Source organism: Arachis duranensis, chromosome 2 (assembly GCF_000817695.3).
Source record: "Arachis duranensis cultivar V14167 chromosome 2, aradu.V14167.gnm2.J7QH, whole genome shotgun sequence".
Classification (NCBI taxonomy): domain Eukaryota; kingdom Viridiplantae; phylum Streptophyta; class Magnoliopsida; order Fabales; family Fabaceae; genus Arachis; species Arachis duranensis.
Genome location: NC_029773.3, coordinates 15383746 through 15407295, shown reverse-complemented (window position 1 = coordinate 15407295; position 23550 = coordinate 15383746).

Sequence of the window (23550 nt, the reverse complement as noted above, 5' to 3'; positions counted from 1 at the left end):
TAGATTTTGTTCCTCTTGGCCTAGGTGGAGTAATTAGTGACACTTGAGTTATCTAATTCCTTTGTTGATTGGTAATTGGAGAGATTGCTAATTGGTTTGGAGTGCACTAAAGCTAGTCTTTCCTTGGGAGTTGGCTAGGACTTGTGGCTCAAGTCAATTCATCCACTTGACCTTCCTTTATTTAGTAAGGGTTAACTAAGTGATAGCAATGAACAATTCTCATCACAATTGAGAAGGATAACTAGGATAGGACTTCTAATTTTCATACCTTGCTAAGAGCCTTTTATAGTTGTTAGTTTATTTTCATTGCCATTTACTTTCATGCCTCTTATCAAAACCCCAAAACAACTCAAACCAATAACAAGACACTTTATTGTGATTCCTAGGGAGAACGACCTGAGGTTTGAATACTTCGGTTTATAAAATTAGGGGTTTGTTACTTGTGACAAACAATATTTTGTATGAAAGAATTTTTTATTGGTTTGGAAACTATACTTTACAACGAGATTTCATTAGTGAAATTCTAAACCGTCAAAAATCCAATCATCACAAACCACATACCAAAAATACATCATCAATAAAAGTAGATTGTTCATTACCTACTTTTCCAACAGCAATGATTTTACCTTTACCATCATCTCCAAAGGTCACAAAGTCTCCATCATACTTGTTTAGTTTGATGAAATAAGTTGACCTTCCAGTCATATGCCGTGAGCATCCACTATCCATGTACCACATGTCCTTTTTGTTCTTGGATGGTAGGCAAATCTGTATGAAGAGTTTCAAGTAGCCTTAGGTATCCAAATTAATTTGGATCCTTTGAAGTTAATCTATCTTGGTTGCTCAAGTGCATTGAAATCACAAACAACATTATAAATTTGGTTTCCCACAACTCTCTTTTCAATGAAACATTGTGCATATGAGTGAACAAATTTTTTGCAATTAAAACAGTGATTTTTTTATGCATGTTGCTGAAACTTTGATGAGCTACCATACTGGAAATGATTAAATGATTGAAATTTTCTGATTTTTGGAAGAGGTGCATTTCTTTTAACAAACTAATTTTTGTTATAATTATCCCTCTTTGCAAAAGCATTTTCACTAGAATTTTTGAAAACCTTTGGATTTTTCGAAATGAGATTTTGTTGTAAAACGGTGGTTTCTTGAAATCTACCTCATTTTTCGAGTTGAATCCCAAACCTAGCCTGTTTGAAGTAGGTTTGGTTCTTGGTGAAGGTTCAGTTTCACTTGTATGAACTTCATCAAATTTCTCTTCAACTGTGAGAATATACCCAATACTAGATTTGTTAGATATGGTTTTTGTATTTGATGAAGAAGCCACAAATTTTATAAAAGAATCATTAAAAACTGCATTTTTCTTGGCTATATAACCTAAACCAGATTTTTCAAATAATGGTCTTTGACTTGCAAGTTATTTGTCCAAGTTACTGAAACTTTGAGCAAATTTTGCTAAGTTACCATTCAGTCTTTTAATCATATCATTTAATCTTTTATTTTCAGCAATTAACTCATGAGAAGGATCCACAATGTGCTTTCCTTTCAATTTTTCAAGTTCAGATTTTAAAAATCTATTTTCTTCAATAATGTCCAAAGCACATTCAGTTTCCTTCACTTTTTCTTTTAAAAAATCATTTTCAGCTCTCAACACATCTATTTCAGATCTGCATTCATTGTACTTGTCAAACAGTTTTGAGGTATTTAAAATGAGATCATCAATAATAGCATGTAAATCATCAATGGTCAAATCATAATAATTTACCTCATTAAGATTGTTGTTTCCAGCCATGAAGCGGTCTTTATCTTCACCTTCAGATTCTTCTTCTTCATTTGAGTCGTTCTCAAGATCCTCCCAAGCTGTCGTGAGCACTCTTTTCCTTTCTTTCTTGCCTTTGCCTCCTTCTTGAGCTTCAGACAGTTTAGCTTGAAGTGTCTAGCCTCCTTACAATGATGACAAGTTACCTTGCTTAAGTCCATCTTGTGTTCCTTTGAGCTTGAACCCTTGTACTTGCCCTTGTTCTTCATCATCCTTCTAAATCTCCTAGCAAAAAATAAGAGTTCATCATCTGAAATATCATCACTAGACTCACTCTCTTTTGGTTCTACTTTTGACTTGATGGCTATTCCCTTTTTCTCTGAGTCGGTGTTTGTGTGAGTGGTTTCATAGGCAGGAGTTTTCCTCTCAGCTCATCATAGGTTGTGGGGCTGATGTTATTGCTCTTGGTTAGGACAGTGGCAGTGGTTTCCCATTCTTTTGTGAGGCTTCTTAGGAGTTTTCTCACTAAGGTTTATTCTGCATAGTTTGTACCCATAGCATAAAGGTTGTTGATTATGATTGAGAATCTCTCAAACGCTTTATCAATACTTTCTCCATCCTTCATGTTGAACATCTCGTACTCTTTTCGCAGCATATCAATCCTCGTTTCTTTGACTTGTTTAGTGCCTTCGTGTGTAACATGGAGTTTTTCCCAGATTTCTTTGGCTGTCTTGCATCTAGACACCTTCCGGTACTCTTCAAAGCTGATAGCATAGTGAAGAAGGTTGATTGCTTTAGCATTCAGCTCCATCTTCTTCTTATCATCTTCATTCCATTCAGCTTCTTCTTTTGGAGTAACCACTTCATCAGCACTTGTTTTTGTTGGGATCTTGGGACCGCTCACAATTATCTTCCATATGTTGTAGTCAATGGATTGGATGACGATCCTTATCCTTTCTTTCCAGCAGGCATAGTTCTTCCCATTGAAGAAAGGTGTCCGGTTGTTTGACTGGCCTTTAGTGAGGGTGTACGCAACTGTGGTTGTGTCCAAGTTGTTTGCCATTGGATCTTTGCTTCAAGCGGTTAAGCTTGATTCTTGAGACCTTAACTGTTGATACCAATTGAAGGTTGTGGTAGGCTTAGAGAAGGGGGGTTGAATCTATGCCTTCCTTTTAAGTTGCTGTTATGACCTTTTAAATCAAACTTTCGATTCTGATTCTATTTGTACTCAGTAGCGGAAATTTATGAGACAATTTATTTTTATCTCATGAATATCAGAAAACAGAACACAGCAGAAAAGAGAAAAGCTAACACCAGTATATATCCTGGTTCGGTTGCCTTGTGCTATGCAACCTACGTCCAGTCTCCTCTACAACAATGGAGGAATTTCTACTATAGTTAAAAGTATTACATACACCAATTTCACACTCAAGTTCTAACCTAACTTGACATTGGCTATGCTAACACCTAACTATTCACTCTTAGTGCTAACCCAACTAAGAAAGGGATACCTTACAGGTACAAGATACAAGACACTTAACCAACCTAAAGAAATCAGAAAATAACTCTAGGCTTTTCTCTCAAGTGTATCACTCAGCCTTTTTCCACTCATGGCTTTTACTTGAGCTTTCTCACTTATGCCTTTTCTCACAAGAAATTACAAAAAGACAAACATAGAAAAGTACATCACAATCTGTAAAATATGAAGGAGATTGACTTCATCAGTAGCCTCTTTGCTATGTGCAAAACCAGATTTATAAACCTCAGATACAGTTCTTCAGTATTGGCCGAATGCTTCTATGAAAGAAAGCATTATCCAAGTAGAGGAACTTCTTTGCTGAACACTATTCTCAAACTCTGATTTTCTCTCCTTGGTTCTGAATGAGCAGAATGCTTGTTTTTATCTCCTTGCATGTTCCTTGGTAGCTCACCCTAGGTCAACTCCTTGAGTCTTGAGCTTCACCAACCCACTGTTTCACTTTTTCTCTTTAAATCTCAGAGTAGAAACTTTGCTTCTGACTTCTTCATCTTGACTGAAAGTTATAAAACAGCAACTACAAAAGTCTTCCAATGGTAAACCAAATCTGAGCCATTGAGAAACTACTTGGTCTCCAAGAATCACTTGTGACCGTAGATACACAGCAGAGAGGAACAGAAATCCTCTTTTCCATACAGCTCAAAACAGAGTGGCAGAGAGTTGAAGATGAAGAGAAGAAAGTGCATTGCATGTAAAAGAAAATGGGTTACCTTTAACCTAAGCTTGATTTGGTTTGAAATGGTTGATTAGACTTCTGAGTTTCAAGCTTGGACTTTTTCTTTCTTGCTTCTTTGATGATCACCTTAGGAAAGAAGCTTTCTCTTTCTCTTTCTCACTTTTCTGAGTTTGTGATTTGACATGGTCAGAGAAGAAAGGAATGTTGAGTTGGTGAAAGTAATTAAGAGGGAATTGAAATCAATTTGGGGTTGGATCGGGTTCTACTCACGTTCAGTCCGTTGGTGCCTTGCCTTTGCTTCTTTGAAGAATTGAGCTTGAGATGAATGACTGAGGTTTGTTTTATTTTCACTTACCATTCAGCCCACCAGCAGATATCTTTTGTTTGATGTTGGGTTGCTACAACTCTTACTTTTTGGCCTGTATCACTTATCCAAAATAATCAAAACTAATTGGGTGATTAGCCCACTAATCAAATATTTGTCATCATCAATTATATTAATTAATTTCTTAACTCAACACAATTACAAGAGTTAAATAGCATATTTAATGATCAAGTAATGAATCTACTAAGTCTGAGCTCTACTCTCATGCCCAAGGATGCTTACAAAAATTTTGACATTGCTAAGATTTCTATTCTTGTTGACAACTACTATCCCGAAGACTTTACTGAACAAAAAAAGATTAGTTTGCCTTTTCAATTTCAGCATTTTATTCTTGATGCTCGTCAGCATCCAAAAATGAAGAATTTGTCAACTATTCATGAACTATGTAGATGTTTAGCAAAAACAAAAAATCAAAAGTGTATTATTTGATTGATAGATTGATTTGTTTGATATTAACTCTTTCAGTTTCTACAACTACTACAGAACCATCATTTTCAGTAATGAAAATAATGAAGACAAGGTTAAGAAACAAGATGGAGGACGACTTTTTCGCAGATAGTTTAGTTATTTATATTGAGAAACAAATTATTGAAAAGTTTAGTTCTGATTCAATTATTGAAGATTTCAAGTCACTAAAGACTCAAAAAGTACTATTATAAACTATTTTATATTTTTTATTTATAGAATTATTTATTTATAAATTTTATTTTAATATAAATATTATTATTAAATTTTTATGTTAAATTTTTTGTCCTCAAAATTTTGATTCAAACTCCCCACTAAATATAGCATGTTTATACGTTCTTATCTTTTGATATAAATTTTATAGCCGTCTTTATATATGTTAAGATAGTGATAATAAGTAACTAAGTTTATAATTAAACTCAATTTTAATGAGTTAAACTGTTAGCTGATCTCAATTATTTTTTAATAAAGTTTAAGTTAGGTTTAAAGCCCTATATTCAAACCAACAGCAGTTAGACAACTTTTATTTTTATTTATTTATTTATTTTATTAAAATTATTACCCCTTACCCTTACCATCATTTCCCATATAATAATATTCGGTATCTAACCTAGCAATCAGGAAATGGAGAATATCAATAATTAAAATTCCAGGTCATAGATTACGTTGAATGGAATACGTTGAATGGAAACAATTCAGATTGTGAACTCATATTTTGCTGTGGACAGTTATGGTTTCTTTTTCATTATTATTTTTTATTTTCTATTTTTTAATGATTGGTGTGTTTTCAAAGTTTCTATTATTTAGTAGTGTTTTATATCAAAATCATATCTATAATTTATTACACAAAGCAAGAACGTGGCTCACCCATTTTATCTTCTTGCTCATAAAAAAAAAAATGAAAAGCCATGATATATAAGCTTCTTATGAACTATGTTAAAAGACATAAAAATGGATCTTTTTAATTTTTTTTAAGAATAAAATTTTTTATTTAAGCAAAATATTTAATTAAATTTAATCAAGTTATTAATTATAACAATTTTTTAAATTACGCATTCTTCTAAATGTGCGCAAGTTCTTCTTCTTTTTTTCTTCTTCGTTATCATCATCATCAATAATACTAACATTTTGCGAACATCTTTATTAGTTCTGATTTTCTCTGTTGTCATTATTAAATAATTTTGGTTTATTTCTTAATTTATTTCGGTTCATTATTTGTGTGTTAATTGAGATTTACTTGATGCTGCTGATAAGTATTGACTAAATTTTTTATTCCTTAATTAACTTCGGTTTATTTCTTAGTTTAATTGAGATTCATTTGAATCCAAAAATGAATTCGATATGTTTTTGTTAATGATTAAGTCTTTTTTTAGCAAAAAAGAATGAAATTATTTATTATCACTTTATTCAATTGTATTATATTTTATTCCATTCCATTAATTTTGTTTTGAGAGCCATTCCAACCATTGGAATAAATTATTCATCAACAATACACTTGGACTGCAAATGAACCGAAAACATTATTAAAGCGAAACCATTGTATAATATCAAATGAACCGAACATTTGTACATTATATAAATTCGAATTCAGAAACACTTGCGTCTAAAATGAACTAAAAATATTATCAAATCGAAACCATTGTATAATACCAAATAAACCAAATATTTGTCCATTATATAAATTTAAATTCAAAAACACCTGTGTCTAAAATGAACCGAAAATATTATCAACGCAAAACAACTATATAATACTAAATGAATCGAACATTGTCCATTATATAAATTCAAAATATTAGTTTTTGTTAGTAAAATATTGGTGTTGGTGATTATATGATAACAAAAGAGAAATAGAAGCAGAAGGAGGTGGAGAAAAAATGAGGAAGAAGAAGAGGAGGAGAAAGAGGAGATGAAGACGAAGAAGTTATGTTATTGAAACGCGTGTGATAAAAGTGATTTTTGTTGAGTTTGGATCAATTTGGTTGGATTTAGTTGCCAAAAATACTTGAATGTGTAGTTGTATTGTTTTTTTAATTGATGAAGTAAAATGTAATTTTTAATATTTTAAAATTTTTTATGTTTATTTTTATTTTATTTATAAAATTAATGATGAGACATCATATTTAATTTTTTTAAATGAAAAAAATGAAAAAAAATCTATTTCTAAGATAGAGTACTTATAAATTGGTAAAATCTATTGAAACCAATGTTTCAAATATATACAGTTATTTTAAAGATCTTTTGGCGAAGTCTTTACTCTTTAGTTTTAGTATGTATGACAACATCACCATATTTTTTGAAAGAGGAATGTTACACGTATAAATTATTTGGTTTACAAGTTATATAAGTTGAGAGAAACTTAATAAAAAGTGCGCCGGCCCATATATAATTTTTATGGCGTGCTTCGCGTTCTTCTTTTTCCTCCTTCTCTTCCTTCTTCTTCTCCTTCTTCTTCTCCTATTCTTCTTCTTCTTCCTCCATGAAAACGAGTTTTTTGTCAAATTTGTTCGATCTCCTTTGTGCGTTCTCTCTTTGCCTTTTCATTTGTTGTTTTATCTGCGTTTATCATTAGTATTATTGCTTCGTCTTTTTTCGATTTTCATGATTTCTGAAATTAAGTTTTGAAATCGTTTTGAAGATAATGGAACTTCAGAAATACACCCAAACGATTACAGAAATACACCCAAACGAAAGATTACAGAAATACACCTAAAAGATTACAAAAATACACCCAAAGGATTTAAAAAATATACCCAAAATTCGTTAAAATACACCTTATGCATAATTCAAAACTCTTCATCTTTCTCCTCCTCATCTTCTGCTGCTTCTTCTTCTTCATTTTCTTATTTCATATTCTCATAATTCTTTTTGGGAGGAAAAAATCAAACAAAAAATACATAATGTTGCAAAATCAAAAGAAGAACGAGGAGAAACAACGATAAAAATGAAACACTTCAAAAACAAAGAAGAAGAAGAAGAAGAAGAAGAAGAGAAGGCACGGAAAAAGAAGAAGAAGGAGAAGAAAAAGAGGAGCATGAAAAAAAATAAAATAAATAATTTGTATGATTTGCATGGAAAAACACTTGTATGTGAAAAATTTCTCTTTCCAAAAATACCAACAATAAAATTTTAGATATCTTATCATTTATTTATATTTTTCTCCGCATAAAAACTTTTGCTGCTTCTCTTTCCTTATAAGAGGCTATCTTATCTTTCTTTCTATTGTTATATTGATTGTATATTTGCTTGTATTAAGGGAATGGATCTAAAAATTTTGACGGTAGTACAAAATACATATAATATAACAATAAAATAATTTTTATAACTATTTAATATAATGGACAAATTTAATAATATAATAGAACAAAGAAATATTATTATTATTATTATTATTATTATTATTATTATTATTAAAAATTTAAATTTTAATGGGGTATTATTTGTCCCACAACTTACCATACGAATTCGTTCTTATTTGTATTTACAATGAAGCGAAGATAGCAGCATAAAGACGTTTAAAATTATTTTCACGTGAAAATGTAAATTTATATTGGCACATCTCAAATTAAATACTTTTTGGTTGAATCATTACATAATATATGTCAATATTTAAGTTTAAATCTTTATACGAAGACAACCTCATATTTTTCAAGAATAGAAGTATGGTTTGTCTATATCTAAAGATTAAACACCAAGAAAAAATAATTTAGATTGCATATGTTGAGCCCCAATAAAGTTGGTGGGTACAAGCTTGCATATAATACTTAATTTTTGCCAAAAATATAATGATATCGAACCTTGGCTTGATAAGAACATGGTTGAAATATTAACACATTAGGAAGACATAATAAAACGAAAGAGTTCTTTTCTTCGATAGTCGGTAAAACTCTCAACCACAAATTAAATAAGAGGAAGTTTAATCTCAAAGAGCAAGTACACAGATAAGAAATCTTAAACGCAAAGAAAAATATCTAAAAAAAAATTCTCAAATAATATTCTCAAATATCAAGCGTGCATCAACTATTTTTTTTTTATCAAATTCTCAGAATTTCTTCAACGTCGCCATCAAGATGAGAATATCTAATTGATACAGTCTTCTAGGCCCTTAACAATAATGCTTTTTGCAGCAACTGAACCAACCAGCTTGTAAATAAATATTGTATGTTTTGTCAAGTAGGGTGCTGACTCTTGGGTCGCTCACATTCACCTTGAATTACGATTTTGTTTTCGACGATAGAAATTGTAAAAACACGTTATTTTGAATAAAAATTTTTAAAATTTTTCTAATTTGAAATTAAAAAAATTGTGTATCACGATTTTAATCGATTTAACCGGTCAGATTCAATTTAAAAATAAGAATATTTTAAGTTAGTATTTTCAATAAATAATATTATTTTATTAAAAGAAAGTAAAAAAAACTCTCAAAGACGATGCTCTCACTAAATTAAAATTCTATCAATAAACGGTATATACCGACATATCTAGATTAAACCGATTAATCTAAACTGTACCAAAATATTTTAGAGATATTTTGGGTCAAGAATAATTTATGTTATCAATTTCATTAACATTGGTAAAAATATGAATTGATTCGGTATGGCGAAGCCATGTATTTGAAGAATTTGGGATGTGTCATGCTTAGTCTTTTGAAGAAATTTTTGACTCAGCTGCATGCTTCCACCTCCTTAATCACCTTCAGCCCTTTCATTCTCTCTTCCATTCAATTTTACACTAAAAAATGTTCTCTCAAGTTTTATGGAGCCAAAGCACTAAGCACCTCAAGTTCATGCTTGATTTGTGAAGCAATCAAAGCTTAAATCAAAATTCTTCTCCGATTAAACAACTCGTCATCTCACCCTCTTCACAGCCATATCAATTTTATCAAGGTGTAGTTGACGATATTAGATACTCTAAAGCTGATCAAGAACCTTAGAATTGAGGTGAGGTTTAGGTAGAGTTAATTTCTCTTATTTTTGTCATAAACTCTACTTTTAAATTATTGATGAATTGATTGTTTGAATGTGAAAATGTTAAACTAATGATAATTGAATAATTCTTGAAGTGTGTATGTGAATTATGGATACTCCTAGATAAATTAGAAGTCTTGAGGAGTATATGTTCAATATTTTGAGTATGTCTAAAATTTGTGTTATAAATCAAATTTATGTGTTGTGTGTTATTTTATTGGTACAGTATACAAATTTTTTTACATAATACAAAATTTTCTGCTGTAAATATATTTTATTAGTTAGATGAATTAATATTTTGAATATATAGTTTTTTAAAAGATTTTGTATTATGTACTAAAATTTATGTGCTGTGCGTATTTTGCTGGTTGTGGAAAGAAGAAAATAAAGATGATGAGAATAATGATAATGATAATAAAAGAGGATGAGAAGAAAAAAAAAAATTAAACAACAATAATATTAAAGAAAAAGAGGAACAGATAACAACAGCACGATAAAAAAACACGAAAAAAAAGAATATAATAACGACAGTAATAATAAAAGAAAAAAAAGATATGTGTCCGCAAAAAAAAAGAGTGCGAATATTTGATTAAAAATTTGGTTTAAAAAGTGTTTGAACGCCTAGCATCTGTGCATCTCTGAAATTAAAAACCGATGTCATATACCACAAAGATTAAAAATATATTATTTCAATAATCAATCATTAAATAATTTATTGAACAAACCTTTTAGGTGAAAGTGATGCCTAGCTATATGTTAGTTTATTCCAAACTATAGGGACAATGAACGACCGTCTAAGTTATTTAAGTGAATAAGTGAGATAATTTGAAAATCATAATGTAGATATTAATTTGGCACCAACAAAATTTACATTAAATAAAAAAATTTGTGTTAAAATAAAAATTATATCATAATTTAAGGATAATAGATAGAGAATTATCACAAGAACGATATCACAAAAATTACTTGAAAAAAGTTAAAAAAAATGACTATGAATATAGGTTCCGTTTGATTTATGTTCATATTTATTAAAAATATAGACATAATAATACGTGGTATTTATTTATTGAAATACAAATTTTAAAAGACACAGTTATATATATAGATACACATAAAAGATATATATTTAGTATATTTTTTTTAAATTTGATTGATGTCTATATTTCATTAAAACATGAATATGGTGACACATGTTTGCTGTTTGGTTTGATGAAACATAGATTTTCGAAAGATACGAGAGGACATGAATGGATACGGAGACACTAAATTTATGTACCTCCAATTTGATGAGACACTGAGACCAAACTTGTGAAATACTGATTTTTTACTCTTTTATCCTTATTGAATTTTTAAAATTTGTCCTCTTATATCTTCAAATATTTCTTCTTTTTCTCTTTCTCTTTTAGATTCTACAACTAAATTTATTCTTTTATTTTCTAGAAAAAAAATTGTATAATTAATTTTTTATTTATTTAAATTTTGATTAATCTTTGATAAATTCTGTACTTTAGTTTTTTACTTTTTATAAGAAAAATTATATGTTTAATATTTGAATGATAATTTAAGATGATATTAGAAGAAATAAAAAATATTAGTAGAAATAAAAATTTAATGGTGATGATATGCGGTGTTTGGAGTAATGGGTATACAATAATGGTGGTAAAATTTGTGCTTGAATGAAGGATAATTTAATCTTTTTTAAATATGTGTGTCTTGTTCTTTATTTTTTGTCAAACACAATACATAGACACAAATATTTTATGTCCATGTCTTTAATGTCCGTGTCTTTGTGTCTATGTCTCATCATATACATCAACCAAACGGAGCCTAAGACACAATCTATGAGACACAGATTTTTTCAATTTTATTTCTGATTATTTTTTAAAATTCCAATCATTATCCTTTACCCTAATCTTCGTAACTCGCTTCTCCTTCTCCTTTTGTTAGTTTTACCATTGTCGATGCCATCACTACCGACGTTACCACTGCCTCCCTCCTTCCTATTCTCCTCTCTTCTACCTTCCCACACACTCTCTTTCTCTCTCTCTTTTAACGTTGTCATTGTTATTATCGCTGTGTCTTCGGTGGCCTCTCTTTCGCCTTTGCTCGTGGGCGCCGACGTCTCTCTCATTTTGCCGTTGTCCTTTTTACTGGATCGCCCTTCATTATTACCGTTGTCATTTCCATCATAATGTCGTCACTATTTTCTTTCTTTTTCATCCACAATTTCAACAAACCTTCATCTTTTTAGATATATTTTTGTTAGATCTGTTCTATTTATTTTTTTAAATTATTTCAACTTTTTAAAATTTGACTTTTGTAATTGATATTTAAATTAAAGTGGTTAATTTTAATTATTTGAGATAAGATTAAAAATTAAAAATGATGAGTGGTGGCCATGGATATTCAGAGATGGTGATAGTAGGGTTAACACCGTTAAAGTTGTTTTGGTTTGGAAATAAATTTGATTTTTAAATTAAATAAACGTGTTTTATTATTATTATTAAATATATTATAAAATTTATGTATCTTTGTATTTATGTGTGTTTATTTCTATTTTTTTAAAACAGTAACTAAACACTGCCAAAATGACACGGTACATGATGAAGGTATCTGAGTGTATGGCTGTTTAATCAGTTCACTGGTTATTATTATTTCACTATCTTGAAATATTCCAATTAAGGACTGGTTCAAATGTAAAAATTAAAATCTTCACCTAATAATTGAATATAGAATATTTTGTTTTTATTATTTTGAAAAGAAAACATGGAAACCTTCCAACTCATGGAACAAGTGTCCTAAGCATTTTCTGTGTGAAAATAATCAGATTGGATGTTAATACTCGACAAGTTAAAGTGCACACATGCATAGCATATAAGTAAAAAAAGGCCTGCTACACATATAAGTTTTTTTGGCTTACTAGTTATACAAGTTAGTTTAAGTTTAAGAAAAAATACGCACACCATTTTTTTAAAATTGAGCGTCCAACGCACGCGTTTATTATGCCGCACTCTTCCTCTTCTTCCTCAATCAAAACACAAACCGTCAAGATTCAAGCGACATTCAAAACAAAAGACACGTTTCAACTTCTCGCGAAGAGTAGAAGAAATCAAGAAGAAAAGATACAAATCTCCATTAAAATCACAAAAAAAAAAAACCGAAGAAACATTATTCAAGGTACTGTTTTACTGTTCTTCTAGGTTTTTTTTTCTAGATTGTCTCTGCCATGTGCTTCATCCTTAATCAGCAAAACATTAAAAGATTTCAAGAAGAAATATACTGTCTCCCCCATGTTTTGGGTGTATTTCTTAAATCCTTTGGGTGTATTTCTGTAATTTTTTGGGTGTATTTCTGTAACCGTTTGAGTGTATTTCTGTAATTCATTCTATGACCGTTTGGGTGTATTTCTGTAATCATTTGGGGGTATTTCTATAATCGTTTTGGTGTATTTCTATAATCGTTTGGGTGTATTTCTGAAGTTCCATTATCTTCAAAACAATTTCAAAACTTGATTTCAGAAACCATGAAAATCGAAAAAAAAACGAAGTAAGAAGGAGATCCAACAAATTTGGCAAGAAATTCAAAAAAAGAAACGAAATCTTTTGAAAAATAGAAGTCATATATTTGCGCGTTAATTGGTTTGAATTGATTTAAAAGTCTGTTAAAGAGGCACGTAACATAAGCAGCGCGTTTAGTGGGTTTTGTTTTTTTTAGACTTGTAAAGCTTGTAAACGCAAAACACTTGTATGTAGAGATTAATCTAAATAAAAATTTGAATATGAAGTTAAAATTGGTGAAATTTACCAAAATTGACATGCAAGATGTATTACAAAGATATATTTTTTACAACGGAAGATAAAAATTATCAAAATCTATTTAAAAATTAATTTATGCGTGCACACGTATTTTTTTACAACGGAAGATAAATTTAATAATGAAAAAATATTTTGACAAATTTAATAGTTAGCTGACATTTAATAATTGAAAAAGCTAATATTTAATAGTTGAAAAAACATTATTTGCCAAATAAATATACAAATAACACTTTTATATTGTTCAAGTGATTTTAAATGAAGCCAATGAGTTATAGTTTAAACGGCATAATTTTTTCATATTCACTTAGAAGTTGTGGGTTTGAATCTCTCTATTTTTAGTAAAAAAAAATAATTTTAAATAAAGATTATTTATAAAAAAAAAACACAACCAAAATAGCACTTAGATATTGTAAGGGAAAACTAAAAAGCAAAACAAAGTGAAAATTTTCTAATGTTAAAAGAAAATCTATAACTATCATATTCTCTCAACTTCAAACAGAATATTCTAATGACTATTCCTTGTCATTGTCCTGCAGCAGTGCCAATTACAACCGTTCCTTATTTGCCTGGGATTGTTATGGTATTTAATTGGTATAGGTCAAGTTCAAATGGTGGTAATGAAAAGAAAATATAAATATTTTTTGCAGCATCTACTTTGTCAAGTAATGTTTTCTATAGAGCAGTATAGGAGTCTGACAAGGCACTTTGCTAGTATTTGCATGAGGTAATGCCTTGGATTTTCTTATTCTTTGTGATTAAACTAGAATGATTAAAAAAAGATAAAGATAAAGGAGGCAAAATTGTGTATTTCAAAGTATAGATATTTAAATGAAAAACTTTGGTTGAACTTATGCCAATGTGCTGATGTAAAACATAAGCCAGCTAAAAATAAAAGAATAATTCTATAGTATCTATAAATTTTGTATCTAAATTGTTTAAATACAAATGTTAAAAAACAGGACTTACTCTTTTATAAAGTTTAAATATATATATCTACATTTTGTAAGCATTGTAAAACATACCAAAATAAATTATAGTATAATAATTAAAGAAATTTTCATTATTGAGCTAATAAAAATCAAGATCGTACTATATAATTTGGATATCATATTTTTGACTGTTTATTATTTTATATTGTTATTTATTTTATTGCAGATATTACTGGTATTAAACACTCCAAGATAATAACAACTGAGAATGTGATTTTTTAGTATTTTGACCGATGACTTTGTTGTTGATAAAGAAAATAATTTTAATCTCTGCATGTCTTAAAAAAATTTTAACTTTTAAATCATGTTTTAAAAAAGTTTAAAATATTATTATTAAATTAAGAAATATTAGACTTTTAAATATTTTTTAAATTACTTTTTTTAATCATGTCTTTGTGCGTTTCTTTTTTTCGCACACAAACATACACTTCTTTTTCATTTTTTTCATTTTTTTAGTTATAGCCGTCGTCATTATCTTTTTTTATTTTTGCATGTTTTTTTCTTTAATATCCTCTCCTTTTATTGATATTATTGTTGTTTAATTTTTTCTTCTCTTTTTTTCCTTTGATCCTCTTTTATTATCATCCTCATCGTCTTCGTCATCTTCATATTTTTCTCCTATAAATGTTCAGAAAACTAGAGCATATGAATTTTGATGTACAACATATAAATTTTGGTATACAGCACATAAATTTTAGTATACATTATAAAATTTTCACGAATTACATGTCCAAAATATTGACACTCAACTAATAAAATACGCAAAGCACATCAATTTTGGTGTACATCACAAAAATTTTGGTGCTTAACACATAAATTTTGATGTGCAATACAAACATTTTTAGAGAACTATATACCTAGAATATTAACTCACCCAACTAACAAAATACATTCGCATCAAAAGTTTGTGTGCTATATGTAAAAATTGTTAGAATAAATTATTTTATTAATCCAGATCATCCATATTGAATCATCAAAATTGTATATCATAGTGCAAAAGTGTACCTTTACTCATAGAAATTAGAAATTAGAAATTAATAGAAGAATTGTCCAGTCTTCATCAACCAAAACTTTCTGTATCCCTCCTAATAGGGCGGCTGAATTGCAATTCTTCTTATGGGAAACGAGTTGCTAAGGCGACTTTGGTATGTTGGGACCGAAACCCTAAAGTCACTATTTATATTTGAGTATGCCACCTATTAAACCCTAAAACCTAAATAAAAATAGTATCTAAAGTCCAAAAGATAGTATCTGATTTTATTCTCATTTAATTTCAAATCAAAAGTAATTATGACTTATTCAATTTAGCATTTATAATAATAAACGAGATCACCATTATATAAGTCATTTAATTTGAAATAACATAATTTGTAATTATAATTAATATATGTATTGCCCACAAACAAATTAGAAATTAAATAATTTTTCAACAATCTCCCATTTGCGCTATACATATATTCTTTCCTGAGACAATCATATCTTATAAACTTTATACGCGCATTTGAATGCTATTTCCTTATTAATTTAACAATCTAGTCCGTCTCATATATTAGTTATGGAATTACCGCAACTTTTATCACATTAGTGTTAAGACTAACCACGGTGATCACCATATTAATATATTTAATAACATAGATCAAATTTGGATGAGTAATATGAAAATTACATGCCATGTGATCTCGTGCATGTCTATTTCCAACTGGTCCAACTTTAAAACTTTATTGAGATCAAACACAAAACAAAAATTGCAAAATAAACGTTTTACATAATGTGAAATCAACCATCAAATTAATTCTGTAGAAAGATAATTCAATATCTGTCATAAGACATATAGCATAAAATAAACTCCCACTAAACCAAGACATCACAAATATTGACACTCATCTGAACAGTGTGCTCATGAAAGATTTTAGGGATTAATCCCTTAGTTAATGGGTCTGTTAGCATATACTCTGTTTCTATATTTTCTATGAAAATCTATTTTTCTTGAACTTTTTCCTTGACAACTAAGAACTTGATGTCTATATGTTTCGATTTTGTCAAGCTCTTATTGTTGTTGGAGTATACATAGTACTACTGACTTATTATTATAAAATATCTTAAATGGTCTTTTAATGTCATCTACTATACGAAACTTAGTGACAAAGTTCTGCAACCATATGCCATGTTTGGATGCCTCAAAACAAGCAACATACTCAGCCTCCATTGTTGAAGAAGTTACAAGAGTTTGTTTGTTAGACTTTCATGCAATAGGTCCTCCAACCAACATGAAGACACAGCCTGAAGTAGAGCGTCTATTATCTTGGCATCCCACAAAATTAGAATCAGAGTACCCAATGATCTCCAACAAATAAGCATGTAATCCTTTGTCCTTTTCAAATAACGCATTACGCGTTTAACAGCTATCCAATGATCCATGCCAAATTGCTCAAGTATCTACCCAATACTCCCACTATGAATGATATATCGAGGCGTGTGCAGATTTGAGCATATATTAAACTCCCTAGTGCTGATGCATAAGGTTTATCATGCATTGCTATCCTCTCAAGATTATTTTTGGGGCATTGCTTGAGACTAAACTCGTCTCCTTTAGCTACGGGAGTGTCCATTGGTCTTCAACTTTCCATAACATATCTACTTAAAATCTTTTTAATATAGTTCTTTTGTGATAATCCAAAAATACCTTGAAAGTGATCTCTTAGTATCTCGATTCCTAATACAAAAGAGACATCACTAAGATCTTTTATTTCGAATTTGTCCAATAAAAATTTCTTAGTTTCATGCAACAAGCCTATATCGTTACTGGCAAGTAAAATGTCATCAATATATAAGACCAAAAATATGTATTTACTCCCACTGAACTTGTGGTATACACATTCATCTATGATATTTACCTTAAAATCATATGAGGTAATTACTTGATGAAATTTGTGATACCATTGACGAGAAGCTTGTTTGAAACCATAGATGAATTTCTTTAACTTACAAACCATAGATTTTGAATCACCTGATACAAAATTTTCTAGTTGTACCATATACATCGTTTTATCAATGTCAACATTGAGAAACGCTATGTTTACATCCATCTGATGTATCTCCAAGTCAAAATGAGCTACTAGGGCCATTATAGTTCTAAAAGAGTCTTTCAATGATACCGGAGAGAAAGCCTCTTTATAGTATATGCCTTCCTTTTGAGTAAAGCCTTTAGCGACTAGAAGAGCTTTATATCTCTCGACATTACCCTTAGAATCCCCTTTGGTTTTAAATATCCATTTACTACCAATTGGTTTCACACCTTCTGGTAATTCTACAAGGTCCCAAATATCATTGTCTTTCATAGAATTCATCTCTTCTTTCATGGCATCATTCCACTTTTCAGTGTTAGAACTTTGCATTACTTGAAGAAAATTGATTTGGTCATTTTCTGTCAAACCGATGCCATCCTCATGTTCTTGGAGATAGACTACATATTCATCCAAAATTTCACTTCTCCTTTCTCTGCTGAATCTCCTTAATGGCACTTCTTGAGGTTGTTGAGCTTGCTGTATGGGTTGAAATTGAGGAGGATTCTCATTATTCTCTTGTACTATAGCAGTATCTCAAGCAACAACAATATTCTCATTATTCTCTTGTACTGTACCTGGTTCTACAGTAGGATTCTCATTGTGCTCTTATACTATAATTGCATCTTGAACAATAATAGATACAAAGACCTGATCATTATTAGTTATAGAATCCTTATCAAAAGTAACATTCCTAATATTTCCTTCCCTCAAAACTCAACATCCTCGATAAATCCCTCATTTTCCGTTTCAAAAATAGATCTTGATGCAGGATTGTAAAACTTGTACCCTCGTGAACACTCAGCGTAACCAACAAAGTAGCAACTAATTATTCTTGAGTCCAATTTTCTTTCATGCGGCCTATAAGATCGCACCTCATCTGGATATCCCGGCATCCCCAAATGTGCAAATGCTTTATGCTGCGCCTTTTTCCAGTCCAAATTTTATAAGAGGTTTTGTTAACTGTTTTGCTTGGCATCCTATTAAGGATATACACTGCTTTAAGGTTTCTCCCCAAAGTGATTCAGGAAAGAAATACTGACTAATCATATTTCTCACCATGTCCTTAAGAGTTCGCTTCCTTCGCTCTGCAACACTATTCATGATAGGTTTGCTTGGCATGGTGTATTGTGGAACAATACTGCACTCCTCTAGAAAAAGAGCAAAAGGCCCGGGACGTTGGACTATCATATCTTCCGTAGTATTCACCACTACGATCAAATTTGATAGCTTTAATTTTCTTCCCAAGTTGAAGTTCAACTTCAGCTTTGAAAAACTTGAAAACATCCAAGACTCGGGACTTTTCATGAATTAAACATAGATACCCATAACGAGAGTAATCATTTATGAACATAATAAAATACCGTTATCCATTCCAAGAGACAGTAGAAAATTTGCCACATATATCGATATGTATCAATTTTAAGACATCTTTAGCTCTCTCAACACCTAATTTCCTTTCATTTGTCCTTTTTCCCTTTATTCACTCAATGCAGACTTCAAAGTCCGCCAAATTAGAGGTCCAATAATTCCGTCTAGCACAAGCCTCTGAATTTTCTATTTAGAGATATGACCTAGGCATTTGTGCCATAACGATGCCAAATTTTCATTTAGTTTTCATTTTGTACCTATTTGCAGTATTTCATTATTATAGAAATTCAAATCAAGCCTATATAGATTATCCATCAAACGGCCAGAGAAAATATTATTCGAATTATAAAATAGACTTACTTTATTATTTTTGAACAAACAAAAATAACCCGATTTGTCCAAACGAGAAACAGAAACTAATTTCGCCTAAATGATAGTACATAAAATGTCTCAAATAAATCCAAGTAAACTCCACTCGTGGAACATAATCTAAAGGTTCCTATAACTTCGACTGCAACTATATTGCAATCTGCTATATAGATGTATCTTTCAGCATCACTTGGCGGTCGGCTCCACAACGCAACCCTGCATAGTAACACTTATATGAGTAGTAGTAGCAGAATCTACCCACCAAGTATCAACAGATGCAAAACTTAAATTGGCTCAGAATAAACAAAAGTAAGAATCATATCCTTCTTTACATACTAAGTGGCATATTTGGTACAATCCTTCTTTATGTGTCCCATATTCGATTCTTATAGAAGAAACAGGTTAAAGCTTGATCCTGTTTCTTAACCATTTTCTGCTGAAAAGGCATATCTACAGTAGTATCATGCTTTCTTTTATACCGAGAAGATGAAACTATGTGAGCACTTTCAGTCTTATCTTGTTGTAGCCTCTCTTCTTCTTGTACACAGTGAGATATGAGCTCATTTAGGGACCAAATTTTCTTCAGAGTGTTATAACTCACTTTGAATTGCTCAAAGTGTGCATGAAAGAGATCAAAATGAACTGCACGAGAAAATCTTCAGACAACTCTAACTTTAGTGCTTTTAATTTAGAAGCAAGATGAGACATTTTCATAATATACTCCTTTATATTCCCTTTACCTTTATACCTTGTTCCGGCCTGGCCCAACAAGGGCCATAGGTCCAATTATGGACCATCGAACCATCGGGTAGTCGACCCGAATCCAGAGGTGACTCGCATGCCACCTAATGCCTTGTTGAGAAGACCTGGACAACTAGCAGAAGCTTCCAGGTAGATGGCCCCAAGAGAAGGGGCCCACCTGAGTTCAGAATATAAATGAGGAGGGACCTACCCCTCCTAGAGGTACGTCACTTTTACCCTAACTTGTCGTCGCAATATACGGAAAATAACTTTAGCATCGGAGTGTCCTTGTAGGTTGCTCCACTAACCGACCCACCGACGACTCCAGCAACCCTTCTCCTCGGGGAGCTCGCGCTCAGGTCCAGATTCCCTTTCACAACCAGTTGCTTAGACCCGACTCTACCCGAACCACAACTCACCCGAGCAACCGAACAGTGGCGCCATCTGTGGGGACCTGACGTAAATATGTAGCTTTTCCCTCATGTGGAGGAGATATGAGAAGAAGGGGGAGCCCGCTTGAGAAGCAAGGTGAGCTCAGCAGCCTCTTCTCAAGAACGCCTAGACCTCCGTCCCGACGAGGTGACCCCTACTCCCGATTTTCCAAGAGATGTCTGTTTGGTGGCACAGGCGATGACAACTCAAAGATTATGCAAGAGCTCAGGCACCGAGTGCAGAACTTGGTGAGGGAGCTGGCAGTAAGAGACCGTTACCATCTCGAGCACAGCAGGGACTCCCATATGAGTTTATCTCATACTTGGTATCCGACTAAGGGGCTGGAAGACCTCAGGAGGGACAACGGGTGTGAATGAATTGGCGCTCAGTCCCACATCCAAAGTAGGTCTGAAGGCTGGGATGAACGAAAAAGAGACAAAGGAAAGAAACGGCGGGATCCTGTCATTATGGGTACAACCCCTTTGAAGGCCAAAATGAACCTTGAGGGTGTTGGTGATGCCGTTAGGTGCCGTGCTTTCCTTGTAACCTTGGCAAGTTCGGCGATACATTGGCTTAACGCGCTTCCGCAAGAGTCCATTATGGCCTTTGCGAATATCACACAGAGGTTCTTAGTGCAATTCACCACACGGATAGCCAATGCCAAGCACCCGATCAACTTTCTAGGTGTGACCTAACGTGCTGGCGAGCTGACGAGGAAATTTCTCGATCGGTTCAATGATGAATGTCTAAAGATTGATGGCCTGACGGACTCGATAGCGAGTCTATGCTTGACAAACAGCCTATTGAATGAGGACTTCAGAAAGCATCTCACTACCAAGCCTGTCTGGACCATGCAAGAGATCCAAAATATGGCGAGGGAGTATATTAACGATAAAGAAGTTAGCCAAGTGGTGGCCGCCAATAAGTGGTATCCACCCAACCCGCCAACACGTCAGGCCGGGTACTCGAAAAAGCCAAAAACGGCACCAAAGGAGGGAATATCTGAGAAACCATGCAAATTGTTTTTTCGGGTAGGCAAGTTTACTAACTATACCCCTTTAACGGCACCTATTGTGGAAGTCTATCAAAAAATTGTAGACAAAGGCATACTATCCAAACCTAGGTAGCTTGAGGATAGAAAAGGTGGAAACAAAAGTTTGTATTGTGACTACCGTAAGGGATTTAGACACAAAACCCAACACTATTTTTATCTGAAGGAAACTTTGGAGCAGGCCATTCGAGAAGGGAAGCTGACAAAGTTCTCACAGTTCATAAGGGAACCGAGAAGAAGAGAGCGGGAATGATCCGAAGAGGATCAGAGCCGAGCTGTGAAGCAAAAGCAGGGGACTTCCGAGAATGCGGACAATGCTCCAAATGTAATCATCAATGTCGTGGTCAGGAGAGACGCACCACCCAAGTCAAAATCAACAGCAAAAAAGAATGCAAAGGTCCTAGTCGTGACATCAGGAAGCCACAATGCTCAATCCAGTGAGCTCCCAGAAATATCTTTTGGCTTGGAGGATCGCTGGTGCCACGACCTTCCCGAGGATCCACCAATGGTGACCACGGCGAGAATCGAGACGGGCCTCGTCAAGCAAATTCTAGTGGACACGAGAGCGGACTTGAACATCATGTTCCGAAATGTGTTCAATGTCCTGGGGCTCAAAGAGAATGACTTCAAAAGTCATCAGCATAGAGTTGTAGGCTTAGAAGATAATTATATAAGACACGACGGGGTGGTCATGCTTCCGGTCGATGTTAGATCCAGGGAAAACCGGAAGTCAACGATGGCTGAGTTCATGGTCTTGAGAGACTCCACAGCATACAATGTGATCTTAGAAAGAAGAACTATTGATGAGCTGTCGACAGTGATTTGCACGAAGCTCCTCATGTTGAAGTTCGTGATGGATAGGAAAGTTGTATGATCTATTCAAGGAGACCTGGAAACAGAGGTCGCTTGCGATAAGGCCAGTCTATCATTAAGGAAGAAGTCAAAGGAGGCAACTGGGGTGTTCCTGGCAGACTTGGATGCAAGGGTTGATGACAAGCTGAGGCCAGTGCCTCAAGGAGACATGGAGAAGTTCCAGGTAGGAGACACGGAGGACAAGTTTTCCTTCATAAACTGAAACCTCCCCCACGAGTTAAAGGGACCTCTCATCGAGGCCATCATAGCAAACAGAGATTTATTCGCCTGGACCCCAATTGACATGCCGGGAGTAGATCCCAATTTTATGTTGTATCGTCTGGCTGTGAAGCTAGATGCCAGACCAGTTGCACAGTGGCGAAGGAAGATGTCACCGAAAAGGGCTAACGAGGTGGCCAAGAAGACAGCTAGTTTGTTAGAAGTCGGTTTTATAAGGGAATTGGAGTACTCAATGTGGCTCTCTAACATGGTCCTCGTTAAGAAAGCCAACGAAAAGTAGAAGATGTGAGTCAATTATTCGGACCTTGATAAAGCATGTCTAAGAGATTCATTCCCCCTTCCCAACGTTGATGCCCTAGTAGACGCGGCAGCGAGATACCGATTTCTGAGCTTCATGGACGCGTACTGACAATTGAATTTTTGACGGTTTAGAATTTCTCAAATAAAATCTCGTCGAAGTATAGTTTCTAAACCAAGCAATAATCCTTTCATACAAAAATTTGTTTGTCACTAAAACAAACCCCTAAATTTATAAACCGAAGTATTGAACCTCGGGTCGTTCTCCCTAGGAATCACAATAAAGTGTCTTGTTATTGGTTTGAGTTGTTTTGGGGTTTTTGGATAAGAAGCATGAAAAGTAAATGGCAATGAAAATAAACTAACAACTATAAAAGGCTCTTGGCAAGGTATGAAAATTAGAAGTCCTATCCTAGTTAACTTTCTCAATTGTGATGAGAATTGTTTATTGCTACCACTTAGTTAACCCTTACTAAATAAAGGAAAGTCAAGTGGATGAATTGACTTGAGCCACAAGTCCTAGCCAACTC